Below are 20,084 nucleotides of genomic sequence, written 5' to 3'. Positions count from 1 at the left end.
TACATGACTATAACTACTGTCTCACCGTCACCTCTGAATATAAATTTTTAATAGAGCGGTCAGCATTATTTCCGAAATACTTTATGACTTTTGGCATAATACGGAATGCATAGTTCACATATAGATTGGGTTAAATTTCACCGTAGAAATTCAATATGACCTCATGTCCTCGAAAGATAATAGTACATAGTATCTGTCTTTCTTAATCGATTTCCTACTGTGCTACAACATTTATTGTTTTGTCTCCTAAAAAGAATGTGTTGGGAAAACATCACCAAAATTGAGCGAAATTTTGCTTTCGTTTTAACTTTTTTACTTCATTTCCGTATTGTTTCAGTTTACCTCGTAGAATCGTGATATGTCAAAAGCTTAATAAATGGTCATAAAATGCATCTGTTCTAAAGAGTTCAAATGTCACTAAGCATCTTTCTATAATTTTGTGTAGTACAATGAATGACATTGCTATTAGTCAGTAATTCATAATAGAAACCTTACATTACTTTGCTTGATATCCTGAACAGCATATGATTAGTTTTCAGTGCAAACATTTCACCATGAAATAAGCACAACTTGAAAAATTGTTTAAGTTTTATTACATTTTTTCTCTGAGTTTAACGATTGACAATCTTACAAAGTTGACAAATTATATAAATCAATGTCATTCATTTTAGTTGTCTAATACTTTAAGTTCAAAGTAACTAGCTATTCAAAGAGTACTCATTCATTTTACACAAAAAAAACTACAAATAGCAAAGCAACTGTTGAAATGCCACACATATAAGAATACGGGATATATTTATCATCATATAATGTCTCCGTGATATCAACCAAAAGCTAACCAGGAATATAACAGTATACTTCCGAATAAGAAATCATAGATAGGATCATCAAGAAGATTGCAGTAAACACAAGTAAAGTAAGAAATAATCAATCAGAACTTTTGAACGCTTACTATGAACACATGATATTTCAATGGTAAATATTACTAATCTTTACCCTTAAATTAAAAAAAAATATTTGAGGTTTTCTATTTCATCGTTCCAAACTGTTTAATTTTCTTGTCTTTCTTAAACATTAAATAATTATTCTGATTCATTTTTTTTCTTTTTGGCTTAAAGTTTAACTAATTTCGACACATATATTTTAACCTTTAATAGTACGAAAATAACATTGTACTGATGATTCACTTACATAAAGTGATATGTAAAAAACAATCATTCAAACAAACAAAAAAAACCTTTATTGTTTTCAAGTATATTTTCTTTAAGTTAAAACTATAAAACAATAGGGATGATATTAAAAATATAAAAAAACTTTTGCAATTTTATTTTCTGGAACAATAAAGTCGTAGTAACAAAAACTTTAATCGACTTTTGTTTCTAACATAAACCTTTTACACATGTTATATATATAAAGTTATAATATCTCTTTGTATTATTTCAGAAATCATAATATCCATTATTCATGTATCATTGTTCTATGAAATCATATTTGTAGTAAAAAAACACTTCAACCATTTCACTATTCTTTTCAAAGTGGTTTCACTTACTGTACATTGAAGTGTAAAAAAAACAAGAAAAATGTAACTCGCAATTTCTTGTACCCTACTTTTATTTCTTTCTGATTTCAATTTTTTTTTAAAAAATAGGTGTGAATCAGTAATGATTTGTAATAATACTTGAAGTGATGATTTGCATAGAAACAAGTTGATTTCTTTATTAACTTATTTAGTTGGAGTACATCATAGGTGTATATATAGTAAAGCAATTATCTTTTGTAGTTTATTAGTAATAATGCTATACAAATATCACTTAGTTCTTCGTTAAAATGATTCATGTTTATTACTAACTATAAAGTTATTATTTGAATTATAGTTTTGTATTGAGTAAAACATCATTTAAAAAGTTGTTTAATCAAACATAACATAAGGATATACTCAATTTAATTACATTTATGATTCAACATTAAATTTCACGGTGGAGATTTGTAGCCCAGAAGGGTGATTTTGATGGAGTTTTGTTCTCTGAGCTGGATGGTTTTGTCGTGGAGCTAATGATGTCGTTCAGAAGGACGATGAAAGCTCCACTACCAAACCATCCAGCTCAGAGAACAAAACTCCATTAAAAATTAAATTTCATCTTTATTTTATTTATACTTTATAAAATGTTTGATAAGATCTCAAATGGACATTAGTTCTTTTGATAAATATCTCTTAGTCATCTACTATTTTAAATCTTTACATATCTTACTGATGAATAAATAGATAGTACTTACTCACAATGAAGGTCAAGGGAAACTTTGTAAAATGGCCTTTCAGAAGTACCAGTGTAGTACGATTATTGAAAATCATTTAAAGTAACAATGTTAGATCACTTGTGATTCAAGTCAAGAAATTAATTTCTAATTTTATATCAAATATACATAAAGTGTTCAATCAATGTATGTTATCGCACTATTGAAATTTGACTAAATACGACATTCTTATTGTACTATTCACAAATATGTATCTTGAGATTAGCATTTAAAAAGTTTATTCATGTCCGAAAATCTGTGAGATGCTATATTTCTTATGATTACCAAGTACTTTGAACAAAGAATCTAGGCACTTGAGTACGTGTTTTTTATGATCAAATTGAATCACTGTTTTGTCTCTAACAAATGAATATTTAACCCCCCCAAAAGAAAAAAACAATTTCAAATAGCTTTATAATAGAACTTAAATATTACATACAGACAATTAAATCAGTTACCAAAATATTCGAGCACAGTTATTTTTTTGACAGTTATGTGTGATTACTCATGTCTTTTTGAAAAGATACTACACCATTTTGATACTTCTAAATTGACTTCATAACAATGTTGCAAGTTAGTGTTTTGAGCGGTTAAATGTATTATCATATAAAGGTTATTTAATTTTTGTACACTGATAAGCAAATACAACAAATCTATGTAAGTCATACTATCATTTGGCAATGGGAACTGTATCACTACTACGATTTGATTGGTTAGTTTCATTTGTAAAAGTTTTAAGGAGACATTTTTATTTATAATATCATTATAGTACTTTAAAGATTCACATGGAAAGTGATGTTATATAACTTAAATTTAATTTCAACATTAACTTCCAGAAAATATTCTCAACTTCTTGGTTTTTAATCAGGACACGTCCCTCAATTATATTTTCACCATTTTATGGTTCAGGTGTTGACATTTTTAAACATAAATTTTTAATTGAGATCGACCTGTTAGCTGAAAAGGAATCAATTTACTCTGTTACAAATACTGGTTTTAACTCTATTATGTATCCTACAACACAAGTGCAAATCCCCATCACAAACAAACCCGAAAAAAATTATGATTGTTCAGAAAGCATCCCAAAAACATTACAGATTGATTTTTGTTAAACAACCTTTGCAAAATAAATCAGCACAGTAACTCTGTGAGAGATATATAAATATAATCAAAAAATACTGTTGATAGTCATATCGATTTAAACTAGACAGAAGCAATAAAAAAGAAACCATGACGTAGCCAACCAGGAAAGGCTAATTAATTAAATTATTAATATGGTTATTAATGATAAATCGAATTACTGAGGTGAATATAGTTTTTCTGTTGTTATTGTTCGGCATACAAATATTTAGTAATTAAACAGGTTACTATTAATGTTTAATTCAGTGCCGCCTATGACCATTTTGTTGAAAGCACATAGGTTTGCAAATCTATCACCATTTTCTTTCTTTCCTCCCAGTCCATTTCGTCCCATGATGTCTTCATATCCGGTGTTGTCTATTCCAACCTTGGCATTTAGCTCTCCCAGCAGAATGGTCAAGTTCTTTGTTGGGCATTTCTCAACGATTGACTGCAACCTCCATGTAGAATTGATCTCAAACGTCTTCATTGTAAGCGTTGGTAGGCGCATAGCATTGGAGGACGTTCATCATAATACCCTCTTTCTTTGTTTTGAAGGAGGCTTTGATGATCCTTGTGCCATGAGATTCCCATCCTATAATTACTTCTTGTGCTTGTTTAGATGGCATCAGTGAAACGTCTTGTGTATGTGGAGCAATTTCTTCTTCATGACCGGAGTATAACAAAAGCTCTTCTGAAGCTAGTCTTTGTTGTCCAACCTGCGTCCAATGTGTTTTGCTGATTCCAAGCATCTCTAGGTTATATCTTTTCGTTTCTGCATCCACTTGTATGACTTTCCTGGTCTTCCACATCGTTCGGGCATTCCATGTACCTAAAGTAATAGTTGCTGTGGTTGTCAGAAGGGACATCAGCCTCGTGACTTCCGAAGGAACTCGGCTTTTATCATCAGGCGTCATAACTCTTCTAAATGAAGACCTTCTAACTCTCAGAGCAGAGTTTAAATGGTTCAAATTATTTTTCTGGTTTGCGTTTCTTTAGCGATTTAGTTTTTTACCGGATATGGTCGCTAACTACCTGCTCAAGCCTGCTCCTTTATCCGGCTTGGGACCGACAGTAGCCCCAGAGGGCCTCCAGGCGGAGTTACTCAAACTTTTACAATAATCACTATATTTAATACTGCTCAGGATATGTTTTTCTCTCTAAGCTGGTCAATACTTAAGACTTTGCGATATTATATATACTTTTGATATTTAAAGAATTGATAATAATAAATTTTATAATGTAAGTTATAATAATGAAACTGCTATTTCTGTCTAATTGTTCACACAAAGTTGAATAGGGTATTTTTTATAATAACCAGAAATAAGGTATTCCTCTTAAAACATTTTGTTGTTTAATGTATTTTGCATAATGCTCCACCGCGCTAAAACTTTCATTATTTTTTTCTCAGTAGAATTAATAATCTAAATGGATTTTCATCATTGTCATAAATTCACATTCATGTAGATAATATTAAAATTCTCTTGTTCATTGTGTTCAAAAGACGTGTCTATCATTCATCACTTAAAACAATCTATCTATCATCTTGGACGTATTCCATTATTAAGAGTTATTCGGCTTGTGAATCACACAACTATATACAATGCTTTGGCATATGTACATATGTCAAATTGAAACAGTTAAAATTATCTATCACTTCTTAAAATCATATGACTGATTTTTTTAGAAATAAACAAAACCAAACATATTTCGAACTACAATATGTTTCGACAGACATTAATTCGAATGCACAGTTTAGTATGCTATCATTAAAACTAGTATAACATTTATATAGACGATATATATATATATATACTTCGGATATCTCCATTTCACTTCATAGAATCTGTTGTCTATCGAAAGTAAATATTCAGCTAGATTTTGACCAGTTATCTTGAATATGAAACCATGTATAATCTTAAAGATTACGACAAGGCATTTGTTGCTATAACTTCTGGAATGTGTGCTACCTATACTGACAGATATAAATAATATTTGGCACCAGTCGTTAGTAGAGCGCTTCGCAACAGAAAATTCAAATGAAGAGAACAGTAAGAAAACTGGAGAGCAATCTGATTCAGAACAGAATTAGATGAATAGTGGATTAGGTAAAGGACAACGCAAATGGCATACTTGATGTATGGTTTTCATATTTTGCCAAACCGCTCTGTGATTTTTCATGAAACATGAATCGGTTACCCCACCTAAGTTCTCGTTCACCACACCGTAACTAATATTACATTAAAATAATACAAGAAACATATTGTACTACACCAAAGTTTTGCAACTAAAACCTCTTATAGATTTAAATTTAAAATATATAGTAGATGATTTCAAAGAGCTTTCATTTTTAAAATAGTTTCAAGATCTTATAGTAGTTTAATGATAGAAATTATATTTTCAGCTTCCGGTCTCCTTTTCTCTCTATAATCGTTTTAAACAAAATTTCCCATTTATTAATTATGATAACAAATGTTCAATTATTTCTGTCCAAACATAAAATTAAACTGGTTTCATGTGTTATTTAAAGATTAAATTACTGGTCAATATTTTAATGTTAGAGTAACATGACTCAATATACTTGAATGTAGAAATTGTGGGTAAATATCCTAATTGTCTTTAATATGCATACTGATTTTCTATACAGAATATTTTTTCAAACTTGATCATAATGTCTACTTCATCTGTTTCAATCAAACATTAGAATAACATACAGATGAACTAAAAATGAAGGTTAATTACTAAATAATGTAAGGAACTATATTACCTTGAACAAGAAAAAAAGTTTGTGTTTTAGCTGATCACAGAATATATCAATATGAACTAGATACATGATGAAATATATTCATAATTAGGACACTATTCAAGATATCAATTTAATAAAACATTTCTTACATGATCTAAATCATTTGTTATGTAATGATGCCGGCATAGTGGTCTAGAGGTTAAGCGCTCACGCGCGAAACTGATAGGTTTTGGGTTGGAATCTCACGAGGCGGGATCGTGGATGCGCAACGTTGAGGAGTCCCACAATAAGACGAAACGGCGATCCAGTGCTTCCAGGTTTTCCATGGTGTTCTAGCTTCAATTGATTCATGATCTCAACTATTAAAAAAATGAAAAATAGTTGAAATGTTTTTTCATAAAGAAAATATAGTTTATTACTAAGTGCAAACAATAATTGGAGACGTAATAGCTTTTTTTTTAACTAGATATTAATCAACAGTTTTTAATTAATATTTGAAGGTATCCATACGTATTGACTAAAAGATTCTTACAAATTTTAAATGTCAAAAATATTAAAATTCATAACTATTATTAAAGAAATGTAATAATGTTTTATTCACATCCTCATACATATCTTGTAATGAAAAAGGATCATTTGCAAAGAAATTAAAGAGAAAACTCATAATATTCTCTTATTCTTGAATTCTTTTATAACCAAAAAGAAACCCGAATTCCCAATTTAGTTCATTTATTTTTTTTACATAACAACAAATATTGATGTTTTGAACAATAAAAATTTTGTTTACAATAACATTTTTTTGTTTGTAAATTCGTTCATAAGCTTAACGTAAATATCGAAAATATCCACTAAGACAATCAACTAAATGCATATTTGTATATGAACCTAATTGTGTTAAGATTTCTTGAACGGTTGCTAACAGTTATTTTTTCTGAGGTTGAAAACAATAATAAGAAATAGAATGTATGGTATGTTCCTTTTTGGAATTATACATCAAATTCAAAGAAACTACTTCCAATTCTTACAGGGAATTAAATTTATCGAATAACTTCTTTAATAAAATGTGTACCCTGTATACCTTGCATTAAACTGTATTTGGAAAATAACAGTGTGGTTCAATTTACTGTTTGAAATTATTCATTGAGCTTGAATACTATCCACTGAATAGTTCATCATCAAATTTTGATGTTCTTAATTGATCATTATTATGCATAAGATAAGTAAAGGATTATTGTTCACACATTTTAAAATTCAGGATTTGATGATAACTATCTAATTGCTTAAACTAAAGTAAAAACAGTTGAGGTAGGATTCTGCCGTTAAAAGTTAAGTGATGAAATATAAATTGAAAGCTTTAATAAGTTTAGGTAGTGTTGTTGATCGAATGAATAACGTGTATCTTTCGGTCGAGTACTACTTTTCACATTACTATGTAATGAAATTAGAACTTAATTACTTTTGGTCACATATCAAACAGCGTGAATGCATAAACATACTGCTGAATAAATAGTAAAGACAAGTAACCTGATATCAGGTAGTTAACAACATTAAAAAAAGTATTTTTACAGAAATTAACCCTTTAAAATAGAAGTGGTAATATCAGAATTTTGGAATAACTGTTTTGAACCAAGGTGACTTGAATCATCTTTAATCCGGTAGGAAAAATGAAATTCAGTTAAATGTAAACTGAACCTTTTGACTTCCACTTTTGAATGAAGTCTATTTGTGATGAAAATCATCAAGCATGACTTGTATTTATTTTTGTAACTATTATTTTGTAATTTCTGCAAATAACTCAGTGCAGTTGCTGTAAAAATAATCTTGAATAAACTAAAAGTTGACATATGTTACAGTATGCTTTAATTTCGATACATTATAACTTCTTTGTTATGTTTTAGTATAAATATATTCAGATAATACTATTGGATCTCATGGACCTTTTGAAATGAAATATGTCAACTCATACTCTAATAACCAAGAACAGTTCGTCAGTTATTTCAACGAAAACAAACCAAGGAAACACGTAAGCTTTCAAATGATTCATTATTTTTTCTAACTGAAGGAAAAACATTATGTTTGTTTCTAGTTATAATGGATAAATGTTTAGATATTAAACTGCTCAGTGAATCGGTAAAGAAACACTTATGTGGGTTTGATAAAAAAGTTTAAAGTTTTCTTTAACAATGTAGTTATTGTTGGAAAATTGTAACCGAAAAAGAATTTTTTGGATTAGAAGTTCTTTGCTAGTGAGTAGTATCATGAGTCATAAATAAATAAAACACAAAGGTACTTTAAATAAAGACTTGAAACACTTATTTCCGACTTCTTTAAATGAAGATTTTCATTTTCATTCATAATTACAATTGAAGTATGCTTCAATAAAGGTTCCTTATTACTAACTGTGGATAATTCTTTATTCTAGTTTTTATTAAAATGCATGACCTCTGTCTCCTACCACAAAGTGCATACAGAATAAATATTTCCACCTTGATCATGGTGCTGAGTGTGTTAGTTATTATTTTGCATTACGTAAACCTTAACCAATCCCCATTTGATCTCTAAAATCATTCTGCTAAACCATAAAATCTGAAAACAATTCTAAGTAAAACAATTAAAGCAAGGGGGATTTCTATTGATCGTTTAAACTTGTGTATAAATGTAAAACCATTTTTATCTCGATGTTTAACTGATAAAAAATGTAAACGTTCATCAAACACTTCGGAAAAAACTTTAACATCCGATTACGGAAAATAATTTTTATAGCAGCAGTTTATGAATTTAGAAGAAATGTATGACTATGATTCTTTAGATCCGAATGTCAAGCGTTTTCTGTGGAAATTGTTGTATATTTATAAGCAGAACTGTTATTCATTACTCATATAATTCACCACATACATACACAGACAGCCGACTGATGGCTAGCAATGAAATATAGAAGCCAACTTCAAGCAGATTAATAATCTTGAAGTGGTTAGAAAACAGATTTGATAATTACTGACTGCAACTGGATAGCACTCAACGTTTAATAAGTAAAATTTATCAGAAAACTCACTGATTGTCAAGCTCTATTTATCATAAATATACTGAAGAAAAGTGATCATTTCGTTTGGAAGAATCTGCCCAGTGGCGGCAATAAAAAACTACAAATATATTATAAGGCTTAGGTGGAATTTTGTGGCATGTAATGGGTCACTTACTGTTCGTTCAACTTCCAGTGTTAAAGTTATTTGTTCACATGATTCCAGGAAGGAGCTTCGGGGTTGAATGATAACACCAAAAAGGCCTGAAATATGAAGACTTCCATGGTTCTCCTCAAAAGAGAAAACTGAGCTTAGACAAACCTTAGTAAAGTTTTGACTGGCATGAAGATGATCTCCCTCAAATCTAGTAAAATAAAGCTCTCATAACTCTAGTTCGTGTATTCGTTGATCAGATTACATTACAACTGAGATAATAAGATACACATACTCTCAATACACAGTATTCTCCAAAAAAAATGTTTGAAAATAGACAGTAATTTGTCTTGCGTTCCTTAAAGTGTATAAGAATTCGCATCATTTATCTGATTATAAATTAAAGTGTTATTTACCTAGTTTGAAGTTTTCTTCACATTATGGAGGATCTTTTTCTTCAGATGTTAACTAATTATTTCAGCATAATTATATTTGTGTTCACGACAGAATAAAAACAATATATGAAACCCTTATTGAATAAATAATCTTACAATTATTACGTAATACCATGTTTGATGGAAAAATTCTACATCACAAAGAAAATAATAACTCCTCGTATCAAGCATCATGCTAATCATTTTAAAAAAACGTGTGGTGCAAACTTTTGACATAAATTAATCAGATCATGTCTTAGTATAATATAAAACTGCTTAACTTTTAGGTAACACTGATTTAATGCAATATTCAAATTGCAATGATAATGCTAGCAATCCGATTAAACCAAATGAAATAGTAACATATACAAATGTCCTATCGAATAGTCAAATTCATGAGTCAATTAAAGTTAGGTCACAATGGAAAACCTGGAAGCACTGGACGACCGTTTAATCCCAGTATGGGACTCCTTAGCAGTGCGCAACCACAATATATATCATTAAATAAATGACAACTAAAAATGACATTATAAGCAGAGATGGATAGTGGCTAGTAGTGGAATCCAACACGCGCGTTTCGTCCTATTTGGGACTCGTCAGCTGGATGTACCTGCATCTCAGAGTTGATGTTCTCTCTGGGACTCGAACCTAGTACCTTCGCTTCAAACGCCATCGTGTTATCCTCTCGGCCACTGAGTCCTGATAGCCACTTGCTTGTGCGATGGGGTAAAGTTTAAATTCAATTAGTATTGTTTGTTTGAATCTTCCCATTAATGTTTTTAAGACTGCAACTGGTCAGTCTCTAATTGGCATATGTGCATACTGCTCGTATTGCCTCGATATAGCCTGAATTCACAAGCATGAGTTCGAGTCCCAGAGTGAACATCAACTGTGAGATGCAGGTACATCCGGCTGACGAGTCCCAAATAGGACGAAACGCGCGTCCTGTATTCCACTGCTAACCACTATCCATCTTTGCTTACCAAAGGGACTGATTGTTCTAAACATTTATTAGGAATCGAATTTATTTCAATGAAACGAAGATAATAAGAGTAATTATAACAATAATACTTCTGTTCATTTTACGATTTACATTTTAGTCAATTAAATACACATTCTGTATTTCTAATGAAATCAACTTTTAAGCAAACAAAAAGGGGATTTAGAACAACTAATTCTATCCTAGACTTTGCTTAAATGTATTCGCTTAATAAAATTATGTAGACACATGAATTGTATAGAAATGTTTTGCTCATTGCCTATCATAAGTCATTCCATAACATATCAGAACCTGTTGTTTTATTTCCTATGGATAGATTTTACACTTTGAATTCTTAATATTCATTGATTGTGTAGTGAACGAGAACACAAGTGTGAACAACCAAATGTATTCGAACACAAAATATAAAACATCTAAGTGAAATCTGGGAATCATACAGTAAATTCTTCATTTGTAAAGTGTCAATCAATTGTCTTAGACTTCATTGTTGCTTCGTTTCTGCACCAATCATTCTTTGTTCTCATTCACTTTTCTTCGATATTCTTAACCTTCTGCCATGAGTCATTTCACTTTCGATTGATTATACATAATACTCATATTGTAGTGAACAGAACACGACTGGGGACAATCGAATGTATTTAAGCAAAGATTACAGACTATCTCAATAAATTCTGATTACCAAACAATGAACAGTCAATTTGCAAATTAACAACCAATTGTTTCAATCTTCACTGTTTCTTCTCTTATTCCATTGCTCATGCATTTTCCAGACGTTTGCGTTTCATTTCAGTTCTTTCCTCATCGGTCTTCTGCCAAAATACATTCTATGTCTGACCCACACCATATACTACTTATATGGATATAAGTAGACCACACCACAATATTAGTTGACATCAGTAGCATACGCCACAATTTAAGCCTTGTAATCGTGTAATAGCATCAAGTGATCATTAAAAATTCTGTGCCAAACTCTCCGTCAGAATGTCGAGTCTGCGGCGCGCTGACCTCCATAGCTCCGTCGACCTGCCGGGGCACCAACATCCGCATCCACCCGGCACCTGGGACGTTCAACACCCGTACTCCACCGGCCTGCTGAGCCATCTACATCCGATGTCCGCCCAGCAGCCGCACGTCCCACTGCTCCTCTCCGTCGACAGCACCCGCTACAGCCAACGCCGCCCCGCCAGAACACTCCACCCGATTCTTACTCTCCACACCAGACTGCCCCAACTAGCACCTCAACTCCAGACCCGCAGCGGCGTCCGCAGAACAGCACCCTTCCTCCTCCTGGTTGGCAGCGACACCAAATGTAGTGAACAGAACACGACTGGGGACAATCGAATGTATTTAAGCAAAGATTACAGACTATCTCAATAAATTCTGATTACCAAACAATGAACAGTCAATTTGCAAATTAACAACCAATTGTTTCAATCTTCACTGTTTCTTCTCTTATTCCATTGCTCATGCATTTTCCAGACGTTTGCGTTTCATTTCAGTTCTTTCCTCATCGGTCTTCTGCCAAAATACATTCTATGTCTGACCCACACCATATACTACTTATATGGATATAAGTAGACCACACCACAATATTAGTTGACATCAGTAGCATACGCCACAATTTAACCCTTGTAATCGTGTAATAGCGTCAAGTGATCATTAAAAATTTATTTAGCATTATTTCTGAAATAATAGTCGAAAAATAAACCATATGATGCATTATCTCTTAGTCACGTATCATCGACGATCAGTGGTTGGTATCAACACACTTTCGAGGATTAAATCTGTAATTTAACTGTGAGTTGAAACTATTGCGTCTTCTCATGTTTTTTAAGCGTAATACGAAATAAAAATAGTTGGATAATACTGAACTGACAGTTGACCTTAAAACTGATTATTATTCTTATGATAATTAGGAGAGATTACGGTGATCTGTTCAATATCCAATTATATATATTATAAAACATAATTAACTTGTATTAAAAGAGAATTTCGTAATATTAGGAGGTTGAAGGTTATCTACAGGAGGCCATTGGTCTGGATTTCAAGCTGTTTGTCATTGATCAACACAGGGTGCATAGGATCTTGAGAGACGTAAATCTCCCTGATGAATTTGAACTTCAATTATCGAACTTCAGATTCTGAGACTTTATTATCGGGCTATTCTTGCAGCTAATGAGCTCATGTAGGAGTGAGATATTTACATAGAACACGCAACTTCAAATCACTAAGACTAGTGACAACATTAGAGCTTTAATCGATAGAACTCGGTCAGCGTTAAAAAAGCTAGACAAATATTACATAAATCATTACTGTATGATTAATCAATGATAAAATGAAGCTTGTTTCCATTTATATAACTTTTCTTCATTATTTAACCAACTATGAAATATATAATCTTTTTATCAAACTTTACTATTCATTTCAATTCTGCAAAAAGACAAACGTCATATAGTGTTATGATTTTTACTAAGATTCAAGTACTTCGAATTATTGAATTTCAAAATATAATACTTAATAGATTACAACTGTCCAACATACATGAAAATTTAATAGTTAAATTCATGAATCGATTTAAGCTAGACCATCATTAAAAACCTGTCAGCACTGGAAGGCCTTTTTGTGTTAGTATGGATTTTCTCGGCATATCTCATCCATGATACCGCACTCGGGACTCGAACCCTGGACCTTCAGTCTCACACGCGTATAAATAATGTAAAAGTACATAAATGTCTTAATCTAAAAGAGTTTGATTTAGTGGTCTTACTCAATGAAAGTTTCAGATATAGAATTCGTATAAATTATTTTCAGGAGGAGCGTTTTAATGTGACACTCTCTTATTCATTCATATTCATGTCTTCAGAGTGATAAGATTGTACACTGGTTGAAAATTATACATACCGCTGACCAACATCAATCAATTGACAAAATTTGGTTAACGCGACATTCTTTAGTTGAATTTACGTAAACTTATACTACATCATAGATCATCATCAGTTAGGAACATTTGAATAACTTCCTAAACAACAGGTCTATCACTGATCATATTAGTTAATCAGTATAATTTGTGATTTTAATTAGCTAACCTGTTTAGAACCGTATTTATCAAATTTTTTGAATTATTTCTTGTGATAACTCGAATCCGAAGATAAAATTAATGTTTACGAGACTTAATAATTGAATACTATCAGTTTTTGTAAGGTTCTGTTGAATAACTTTTCAAACTCATTATTTTCTTCAAAAAACGACTGCGTGAATACACGATACACTTTTACACAATAAGCGAACAGATAAATATTCCCATCTTAAAATATTTTGGACTATTCTGTGAAATATTGATTAACACTGATGTACAAATTGAAAAACACTTACATATTCACAAAGGTTGAAACTGATTCACTTAATGGGCGAAATGCCTCTATTTCTACTGATATTTTAACAATGAAAATTAACACCGGACAACTTTATTGTACCAAGAAGTGATATACTTTTTAATCGAGAGCTGTTAAATTATAATGTGTAATCATTTTCATTTTAAAGGGTTACATTGAAGAAATAATATTATTGCTAGCAGTATACATCTCTTATCATACATACCCATGACTTTAAAAGCGCCATTTTGAAGATAATATAATAAATCACAGCTTCATATTCTGCTTATTAAAATATTGTATAAATTGAATTTTTCTGCTTAAAAATATTTTTAATGACTTTTTTCTGGTTAGCGTTTTTTAAGTAAGGAATCACTTACCTCATAACCAACATTTCTCCGTTATCCCAGCCTGAAACTGGTAGTAGGTCTTGAAGGGCTCCAAGTGGAGTTAAAATCATCAACTAACATTTAGGAATAATCTGATAACAATTAGATAAACTTTTTGTGTAATTTCACATGTTTAATACATTGTAATTTTATTTTGTTTGTTTACTGGTTTGACCTTATACAATCAACGTTGTTTATAGCAATGATATACAAGTAACGAACCATATTTTTATATTCAAACGTGGCAAGTAACGTTGTATATTTATTGTAAAGTTGGTTTTTTGACATATAAGTCCGAGAATCATATCTCCGAATGTTGAAAGATTTAACCATAGTTTGTATCAACCTATTTTTAAAGTAATTAAATAGCCTAAGTCCTTTGTCTGTATTTGCTCTTCATCATATGTATACCACATAGCACCATCTTAAAGGTGTCGATTCCACTACACGTCAAGTTGTAAATGTTCTGGGTATTGTAGGATGATGGGATCAAATGACCTTGAAATTGTCTCGTTGAGAAAATCTATTACACAAATTCTAGACAGATTCGCTCAGTAGTACTTTATTTCATTAATCATTCTCTGAGTTTACTCATATCTAATTCAACTTGATTCAATAAAGTTGATTTCTCAATGTAATAATCAAATATTACATTCATATTTATTCCAAATGACCAGTACTTACTGCAGAATTCAACAAACATCTAGGCTTCTTGTCATAAATACGTAGCCAAAACTGGCGAAAAATCCATTTGATGGAAAGCGTAGCCGTTTGATTAAGCAATTTGATTGAGGCTAACGATTTAATACATTTACTGATTATATTATGAACAAGGATTGATGAGATAGCTTTTAAATTATCTGAAGAAATCTGTTTATGAAAGCTATGATGTAGGAAAAGAAATCTGTCGATCAATTAATTTAAAACTGGACAAAATTTACTTTCAAAGACAATCTATTTCAGCTAAGATCATTTGGTAGTTTAAACTATGAGAATTCACACTTATTTATTTATTTAATCACATAAATATTAGTACAAGGGGACACCAGATATATATACGCCGCACAAATCAAATGAAATTTGTGTGAGGGCTGTGATACTGCTCGGGTGCCCAGACCGAAGCAGGTGGTTTTCTTAGAGAACCACACCCCGAGCTTTTGACCTAAAGGTCTAAACCACAAGACAGTGGAGCATAGTGAGGAAATACCGTTCCATGGTAGCCGGTGACCAACGTTTGTTTCGTACGCCATTTGTTCCCTCAGGATACTGGAGCCCATGTGCACCATTGGTTTGTAATCAGGGTTTTCCAACTCCCCTAGGTGAACTCGCCGTCTCCACCAAACCGGTTAAAGCTTCGGACATTCGCTTTTCGTCCTCTCAATTTCGTAAACAACACTCGTGGTCCGAGATGGCAGTGAGGAGAACTTCCCTAGCAGGGGCTATATACGCGTGACCCTGTGAGAGCGTTTCGAGAAAGAGAGCAGACTTTCCCCACTCTCGGACGTACCAGGGCATTTGGGGGCGAAAATTCACATAACACCTTTACTATTCGTCATCTATTTCGTTTAACTATATGACTATCTCCACACATTTATGAAGTGCACTTATATTGTTACTCATTCTATTTGTTTTTTTTTGCACTTACATAATGAAACGTATGTATTATTTATTCAAAAAACCATAAACTATAACCATTTTGAATGAAGTATCTATTAGTTATTATAAATTCTAAGATTTCATTTATTTAAACTTTATTATTAATGACATTTCTTTGTCATAGATACCATTAATGAAATAGAAAACCCTGTAGTTTCAATAATATCCCTAGATTTAAATGTTGTTTATGTCCATTTATTTATTAATTACACTACGATCAATTATATAATACTGATAATAATAATGATAATAATAATAATAATTGAACAATAGCTCTATCTTTATACAAATGAAATTTGAGACTATTATAAATCATCCTTTTTTTAAAAAAGTTTATTTTTGTTATAATTAAATAATGTATATGAAAGAGATATGCTTTTGTTTTAAAATTGGAATATGCTCTCATCTATCATGTTTTTTCATATTTTTTCCATTACATAACTTTATGATGTAATCAAATAATTATGACAGAATTTCTTTTTTATGAAATTTAAGTTTTTTAATTAATTAAGATGCCTAATAGAAATTGAATATTTTCAAAGTTGAAATTATGAGTCAATTGAAGCTAGACCACTATGGAAAACCTGGAAGCATTGGACGGCCGTTTCGTTTTATTATGGGACTCCTCAGCAATAATTTTTTTTCGATGAACATGAATTTTAAACGTTAGAGACAATAAGCATTTTCTCTTACGACGTAAGGTGTATTAATATCTTGAAAAAAATTACTTTTTGATATTACTTATTGATTTTACTGACTAATTTGAGATACCACAGTGGAAATTGATCGATTATTGCTTGTTAAATTTGAAGAAATCTTAACAACTCATTCGGTACATTGAAATAGTCATTCAAGCTAACGGTTAGAATGACAATGTATATCGGTGTTACTATATCTGGAAGTTATATTTTATCCGTCGATTTCGTCCAATATTCAGATAATTATTGACAGAGACGAATATATGTAATAAACATGAACTTAAAGAACTTACTTTTTTCATTACAATATACACAAACATACTTTCAAACTTTAAACTCTATCATCATAATTGAATTACCATTACTCATTGTTGATATTATTTAATTATGCATTACTGTACGTTGGAGAACCTTCGAAGTCTTAGCGCTCCAGACGGTTGTATCAGTTTAGATGTAGCTTCCCAATACTGTGTGCCTATTATGTATTATTAAACTAAGCTTTGACTTTCTTCTCCCGTTTGACACAGTGCTTTTCACTACAGTGTCGATATCATGTAGTCAATATCTTTTTCTCAGTCAATTCAATAACATGCTTGACAATCATCTAGTTTAAGTGCATTTATTTTAACTAACTAATCGAAAAGTTTGTTGCTAATTCCCGAATTTTCGTAGTTGAATTCACGAGTAGATCTAAGCTAGAGCACTGTTGAAAACCTTGAAGCACTGGACAGCGTTTCATCCTAGTATGGGGACTCCTCAGCAGTGCGCACGCACTCGAATCCAGGACCTTCTGTCTAGCCCGTGAAAGCTGAAATTGACGGTTTCTGAATTTAAAGCCACATTAGTTTATAAATATATATTGAAACAAAAATACTTCAATGTCCTCTTGTAATTTTCTAGTTTCTACCAGAATTCACTGAAAAGTATCATCTTGGTGAATAGATCTGTAAATGTCATGCAATTTAATAATAAATATTTTTGTAGCCTTTCTTCTAGTGGTACAGTTTTAAAAAAGAACAGGTGTCAACTAATAAAACGATTACTTTAAAGATGGTTTCCATGCAGGACGGACGTCATGTGCGAGTTCTTTAAAAACAAGGGGCATTGTACAATCATTTTGTTTACGTTCGGGATAAGCCACTGGTAGTCACATAGATACCAACCTTTTATCATACCTAAGACACTAATTACTCCAGGTACGGTCTTCTCCTTACGATCGAGTTTAAATCCATTATTTTACGTTCCGAACTTCTTTCGGTTTACGATACAGTTTTAGAACCATCCAAGTATCTATCTTACTTGTGAACACGGTTTGACTACATCACTATAACTACACAGGTCTCTAAGGTACCTTAGTTTCCAAATATTCCTCAACTAATGTCAATCCATGATGAAGACCACCTCTCAGTTGAATAAGTCATTCAACTAAATTTATATTCTTGTTTACTTCTTTTGTTACACCTATATAATATTTCTGGGAAACTATTAAAAAAAATTATTGGTTAGTGTCAATTATATTTAATGTTGTTTATTCTATCCACCAGTTGTCTTCTATCGTATATTTGTTATTGTCTTAACCTAAATAAATTTTTTTTATTGTAATCATGAATATAGTAGGAAGTCGTTTGTAGTATTTTATAGTGTCAATTTCCTGTAATGAATAAATGACAATAAGACCTATGTTTATTATCATCTCGATAAGTTTCAACTTTTCTTTAGTGACAGAACTAAGTATTGAGCATGAATGGTCAATTGTATTAAATTTCTACACAGAATATGAGTCAACTTATAGTATTTCTTCTTTTGGTTGTTGTTGTTGTTTATTTCTTGTGAGTAATCTTAATTTTATACTTTATTGTCTGTGTACTGAAAGTTGATTTACATACTTATTTTTTCCTTTTATTATGTTCCACATAGAATTCTTAATCATATCATATACTTATGATTCTTTTGCAGGATATATATATATATCTTGCTCGTAAAATTTGAGTATTTCTTAATACTGTCTAGAATATAGTCAAGTACTGCTTGTTTTCCGTTATTGTTTACTCAGTATGATTTATAATCTTATGGTTTTATACTCCTACATTGTTCAGATAATTAGGGAAGTTCTTCAGGTCAATACCAACGTTTCTATGTTCTTGTGACAAAATAAGATCAAAGTTATCGATAATGAACGTATCTCTTCAGATAAATGTTTCGCCTGTTTATTACACATTTTGATAATGAAAAAAATACAAACTTCAGATGAATTCAGTCATCAAAGTTGTATAACACTGCATGCCTATTAGTTTAATTTGAAAGCAAATGGTAATAAACTTTCTAGATTATACTTGGTGGTTTTAAGTTATTGAGAAGAAACTCTGATTACATTTTTTGTGCCAGTTGAGATTTATCAGTAGGATGTTCCTGAAGTATCAGTGAAACTGATGATGTTTCAGGAATCTGGACTTACATCGCTTATGTTCGCAGTCATAGATGTTTAAACTCATCGTTTCGAACAGCGACTACCTGTTCAAATCAGGTTATAGATAAATTATCAAATTCCTAACAATAATTGTATGCGATTATCATCATTCTAAGATAAAAACTACTTTGAAATCTACAATAAGCAATGTAGATTTAAATGGTTAACTAAGTTAAATTGGTATTTAGCGTTTATTTTATCTATATAAATTTGAATAGATTCATTTTTTACTTTTGTCTGTTTGCCTCTATCATCGTTTATCTCAACTTACATAGCTAAAATATTCGAAAAACTGATCCTTAAACTATTTGGAATTATAAAAGATTTACCTATTTAATCATCGCAATGATTGGTGCATCCATCTTCCATAAAATATGTTTCATAAATAATCTATTCAACAAAAGAAAAATTAGAAGGAATTTATATACGCTGATAAACTGTAATAATTAGGTAAATCACTTTAGAAATACTTCAGTTAATGATCTATAAAACTCCATCTATGAAAGAATGAAAAAACAGGATTATTGTCCTAAATAAAAACAAAATGAGATCAGAAATGTTAGTTCAGCTAATGAATAGTTTACATCACTGGCTGATAAACTTTAACAGCTGAGTGAATCAATTTTAGGCTCTATTCCCTAACAAAACAACGATGCATATTATTGAAGAGACTGATGATGGGAAGGTATAGTTGTCTAGATCTTCTCAATTTTCAACGGTAGTCTAGTTAAAACTACAT

This window comes from Schistosoma mansoni, chromosome 2 (assembly GCF_000237925.1).
Source record: "Schistosoma mansoni strain Puerto Rico chromosome 2, complete genome".
Lineage (NCBI taxonomy): Eukaryota > Metazoa > Platyhelminthes > Trematoda > Strigeidida > Schistosomatidae > Schistosoma > Schistosoma mansoni.
This window is presented reverse-complemented; position numbering follows the sequence as displayed.